Source organism: Tupaia chinensis, unplaced genomic scaffold (assembly GCF_000334495.1).
Source record: "Tupaia chinensis unplaced genomic scaffold, TupChi_1.0 Scaffold138619_1, whole genome shotgun sequence".
NCBI lineage: Eukaryota > Metazoa > Chordata > Mammalia > Scandentia > Tupaiidae > Tupaia > Tupaia belangeri.
Window position 1 is genome coordinate 1,328,020 of NW_006198512.1, and position 5,876 is coordinate 1,333,895.

The 5,876-nt window shown below is 47.8% G+C and overlaps 1 protein-coding gene across 1 annotated transcript in view; it reads left to right on the forward strand.

Moving 5' to 3' along the window:
- Window positions 1–5,876, forward strand: part of FAM120A (family with sequence similarity 120 member A) — a 103,372-nt gene that overhangs the window by 9,263 nt on the left and 88,233 nt on the right. The gene's annotated exons all lie outside the window — the stretch shown is intronic.

The following is a 5,876-nucleotide window of genomic DNA, read 5'->3' on the forward strand; positions in this document are numbered from 1 at the left end:
CTGGCAAACGGCCCTACAACAAAAATTTTTTAAAATAAATAAAGTAAAAATAAAAAAGAAAGGCTTAATTTATTTTATTTTTTTAAAAGAATTATTTTTTAGTTTTAATTTAAATTTTATTTTATTCATTCATTTACTTTTCATTTGACCAGAGAGAGGCACAGAGAGAGCAAGAGAGGGAAAGTGAGAAAGCAAGCCACCAGGCCTAGAACTCGAACCATGGTCGGCTGTATGGTAGTGTCCAGCGCCTTAACCACCATGCTACCTGCTGGTCCCTAACTTATTGATTGATTGATTGATTGATTGGAGAGGTTTTTGCTATAAGGTGTGTGTGCTCACCGGAGAGACAGAGAGAGACAGAGAGACAGAAAGTGAGGAATCATCCCCCGGGGAGATGGCCACACCGCAATCCCTTCTCCTCCATTCTCCTCTCGGGATCTTGGGCACATACACACATGTGCCTGGCGTGAGTTTATGCCACTAGGTCCAGGACTCGAACCGCGGTCGGCTACATGGGAGTCCAGCGACGTAGCCATTATGCTAACTGCTGGTCCCGGTTTTTCTTTTGTTTTTGCCATCAGGCATGTGTGCTTACCAGAGAGAGTCAGAGGCAGTGAGAGGGAAAGTGAGAAGTCACCGCCCCCAGGAGGATGGCCGGCGTCACAGTCTCTCCTCCATTCCCCTCCTGAGACCTTGGGCACGCACACGCATCCAGTGTGATAGTCCTTGCTTTTTCTCTTTTAGAGAGAGATTTTTGCTATAGGGCCAGTGTGTTCACTGGAGATGCAGAGAGACTGAGAGAGAGAAACTGGGAAACCACCTCTGGGAGGATGGCCATGCCACGATCCCTTGTTCTCTCGAGATTTGGGGCATACACACACATATGCCTGGGATGAGTTTCTTTTTTTTTTTTAAACAAGATTTTTGCTATAGAGCATATGTGCTTGCCGGAGAGACAGAGAGAGACAGAAAGCAAGAAATCACCACTGTGGGGGATCACCAGGCTGCAGTCCCTTCTCCTTCATTCTCCTCTTGGGATTTTGGGCACGCACACATACATACCTGGTGTGAGTTTCAAGCCTCTGGGTCCGGGATTCGAACTGAAGTAGGCCATATGGAATTCTAGCAATATAACCATTGTGCCATCAGCTGGTTCCAATGCCCGGTGTAAGTTTCAGGCTGCTCGGTCCAGGATTCGAACCTGTGTTGGTCATGTGAGAGTCCAGCAGTATAACTACTACATCGTCGACTGGCCCCAAGCTGATAAGCACTTTCTAAAATCTGAGTACTTCTTGGGCTCTAAAGAAAACGTTCGGGGCCTGAAAGGCAAAGGCTAATAGGTGAGACACTTGTGTGGTTTTTTTGGGGGGGTGAGGGATTAGGTTTTTGCCACTTGTTCTGGTTTTCATTTGAAGTAAACAGCACATCAGTGTAAAAAGGTAAGTGAACATTCGTAGTCCGTTTCCCTCTGTGAGCCCACCCGTGTCCCTCTATTGCTTCCTGCTCAGCACACCCTCTGCCCTGGAGGGCCTGCTAGGGCTTGTGTGCAGTTAGGCTCTCAGCGCTGTTCCCTGACCCCTGCTCAGGCAGGCGGCACAGACACCGTCCTCACACCCTGACTGCACGCTCGGTTCCAGGGCAGCTCTCAACCTGGAGAAAGCCCCCCTCATCACAACTATATCCTGTGCCTGGGACCCCTCCAGCCAGGTCAGGGGCCAGATGGTGCGTACAGACACTCACAGGACTGTGGCCCGTGGTTGGAAGCAGAGACTTGCCAGCCTGGGCCCAGTGCCCACCCTCCTGGTTCCTGTGCTCTTGCTCACAGGCTGGTCCAGTCTCAGCTTCTCTCCCCAATACGCTGTGCCCTATCTTTGAGCTTCCTTCCTCTGTCCCTTAGACCTAGCTGGATCTCACTGTGAGCAGTGTTTGCCATGGCTTTGCAGTGGGGACCGTCATTCTCCTGGCCCAGCTGTGAGTGGGCACTTTGTGCCAACTCCTGCTGCCACTTCAGAGTGATTCTTTCCCTCTCCCTTCTTTTCAAAGAACACCTTTTTTTTTTCTTCTTTTTTTGGAGAGGTTTTTGCCATAGGGCACGTGCACTCGACAGACAGAGACAGACAGAGAGACAGAAAGTGAGAAATCACCCCCAGGGGGGATGGCCATGCCGCAATCCCTTCTCCTCCATTCTCCTCTCAGGATCTTGGGCACGCACACACACGTGCCCTGCCTGAGTTTAAGCCACCGGGTCCGGGACTTGAACCGCGTTCAACTACATGGGAGTCCAGCAACGTAGCTAACTGCTAGTCCCTCAAAGAACAGCTTTATTGGCATATAATTTACTTACCATAGACTCCACCACTGTAAAGTACACAGTTCGGTGTGACTCTTCAGTCTTTATAGAGCTGCACAGCCTTCATCGGTATCTAGTTTCAGAGTAGTTCTGTAGCCCGGAGAGAAACCTTGTCCGTATTAGCAGTCCCTTCCCACTGCCCTCAGTCCCTGCCAGCTGCTCACCCGCTTTGTGTGTCTCTGGATTTGCCTGCTGAGACAGTGCATGTTAACATACTCACACGGTGCGGGTCTGCGGGGCTTCCCTCAGCGAGCACGGTGGCTTCGAGGCGCGTCTTGGTTGCATCAACGCGCCATACTTTTCAGTGACCTCTTGATGCTCCGTTGTGTGGAATTTCGTACTTCGTTTATTCACTCATCAGTGGGTGGACGCCAGGCTTGTTCATGCTTTCTGGCGATTATAAATAATGTTGCTAAGAACGTGCGTACACTGTTTTGTGTGGGCATATGTTTTCATCTCTCTGGGGCATGTAGTTAGGAGTGAAATTGCTTGATAAGTGTTAACTGTGCTTGGCTAAGGAACTGCCAACACGTTTCCCGTGGTGGGTGCACAGTTTATTAATTCATTATATTCTCTCCAGCTATGCATGAAGGTTCTCACTTCTCAGTCTTTGTCAACACTTGTTATTGTCTGCCATTTGATTTTAGCCATTTTAGTGGGTATAATGATGCTTCTTGCTTTGGTTTTGATTTGCATCTCTCTGATGACTAACATTGTTGAACATCTTTCCTGGACTACTGGCCATTTCTATAACTTCTTTAGGTGCAAGTCCGTTTAGACCCTTTGCCCCTTTCTGAAATCGTTTTGTCTTTTCAGCATTGAGTTATAAAAGTTTATTTTTAATTGCTAGAGAGTACGTGTGGACATGATGAGACAAAGACAGAAGGAGAGGAAGAAAGCACCCCACGCTGGGGCATACCATCTTTTCTCCTTCATTTCTCCATCTTGTAGGGATTTGGGGCATGCACACACGTGCACTTGGCATGATTTTTAAGTCACCAGGGCCAGGATTTGAACCATGGTCAGCCATGTGGGATCTGGTTCCCTTAGCCACTAAGCCAGTGGGACGAGTCCGTGAGTTTTCAGTATATTTCCAATGTAGGTCTCTTCTATAGAACGTACAGCCTTTCCTCATCTCGTGTTCCACTCGTCTTTCTCAGTGGTGTTCTCTCATAGCCGAGGCTCACACATCCTCGTGTGCTGCTTCTGCTGTGGCTTGCTTACACATTGCCATCGCGTTCCCGTCCCTCCCGCCACAGCCTCAGACGTTGGTATCCACGAAGTTACCTGTCAGGCACTAAGCTGCAGAGAGATTTTTGCTACAGCGCACCTGCACTCACTGGAGAGACAGACAGAAAACAAGACAAGAAATCAGCCTCTGCCAGGGAGGATGGCCACTCCGCAATCCCTTCTCCTCTGTTCTTCTCTCAGGATTGGGATTTTGGGCATGCACACACATGCGCCCACTGTGAGTTTCAAACCGTCGGGTCCCGAACTCAAACCACGGTCGACTACTTGGAAGTCCAGTGACATAACCATTATGCCATCTGCTGATCCCACTCTTAGCTTTTTTAACTTGAGAGGTCTTCTCTCTACTCTGCTGCCACTTTCCGTTTCCAGTTATACTTGAGTTCGTCTTCTCTGGAAGGGCTCTGTTTCTTCTTGAACTTGGCTATCTCTCTTTCCTCTGTCGCTGCTACCTCCTTCCTCCTGTGTTCACATGGGTCATCCTTGGAACTGGCCTTTTGGGAGGTCTTCGATCACAGCCTGTGGACCTTTTGCAGCCTCATTCGCTAGCCAGAACCTCCTGGAAGAGCTCTCAAGCTGTTCCCTTCTCAAGCTGTCTCTTCTCTTGCTTCTTGTCCATTTTCCCTGCCCGGGGACCATCAAGATGAGCCAGGCACCACAGGCTGTGTCCTCGGATCCCAGAGAGCCCTGCAGCCAAGCAGGCGGTACTGCCACAAGTCTTTGTCTCGGGAAAGAGGACCTGGGTTACAGGAGGGACGTGCACCGTGCTCGTGGGTCCAGAGACTGTTAAGGTCACCGTTCTTTCCAAGTTCATTTGCATATTTAATATAGCTCAATCCTGGCGAGCGTTTTTTTTTTTTTTCTTCAGTAGAAATTGAAAAGCTTATTTTGAAATTCATGTGGAACTACAAAGGGCCTCGAATAGCAGCAGTAGTTTTCAAAAGGAAGAATGAAGCTGGGTGAATTAATACTACCAAATTTCAAGCCTTTAAAGCTAGAGTAATCAGGGGACCAGCAGTTAGCGTATTGGCTATGTCGCTAGACTCACATGTAGTCAACCACGGTTGGAGTCCCAGACCTGGTGGCTTAAACTCACGCCGGGCGAGTGTGCGTGCGTGCCCAAGATCCCAAGAGGAGATTGGAGGAGAAGGGATTGTGGCGTGGCCATCCCCCCTGGGGGATGATTTCTCACTTTCTGTTTGTCTCTGTCTGGCGAGCGCACGTGCCCTATGGCAAAGACCTCTCCAAAAAAAAAAAAAAAACTACAGTAATCAATCAGTATAGTTTTTAAAAATGAATTATTTATTTTATTTATCTTTTTTTTTTTTCAGAGATTTTTGCCTTAAGGGCATATGTACTTGCCAGAGAGAGAGATGTACAGACATAGTGAAAGAAAACGTGAGAAATCACACCCCAGGAGAGATGGCCACACAACAGTCCCTTCTCTGTTCTCCTCCTGGGATCCTGGGCATGCACACACATGTGCCCACCGAATTTCTCAAGCTACCTGGTGTGGGACTCGAACTGCGATGGCCGTGTGGGAGTCCAGCGACGTAACCACTACACCATCTGCTGGTCACCTACTAATAGATCAGTGGAACAGAATGGAGTCCAGAAGCAGACCCCTGTGTACATTTATTTTCATCCAAAGTCCTAAGATAATTAAATGGGAAAAGGATGATCTTTACGTAGCGGATATCCATATGCAAAACATAAAGAGGGGGCCAGCAGGTGGCTTGGAGGTTAAGGAGCTTGACTCTCACATGACTGACCAGTTTGAGACCTGGACATGGAGGCTTGAAAATCAGACCGAGTGTGTATGCACGTGTGCCCAAATCTGGAGCAGAGAATGGACGAGAAGGGATTGCAGTGTGGCCATCTCCCCTGGAGAGGATTTCTTGCTTTCCCTCTCCCTGTCTCCAGCAAGTGCACATGCTCTGTGGCAAAAACCTAAAAATAAAATAAAAAGAATATAAAAACTCACTCTAAAGAAAATGTAAGAAAATCTTTATGACCTTGAGTTATGCAAAGATTTCTTAGGGAAATGAAAAGCAAAAACAGACAAAAGAAACTATTTGCAGGGTATGTCTCTGATAAAGGACACATGTCTGGAACGTGAGGAGACTTTACAAAGCTCATGAAAAACAGGAATTAAAGTACATATTCATTTTGGTGTAAATGAGTCTTTGAAACCCATACATAGTTTTTAATAATACGTGTTTCTTCGGACCAACAGTTGGTGAATGGCTATGTCACTGGACTCCCATGTAGTTGGCTG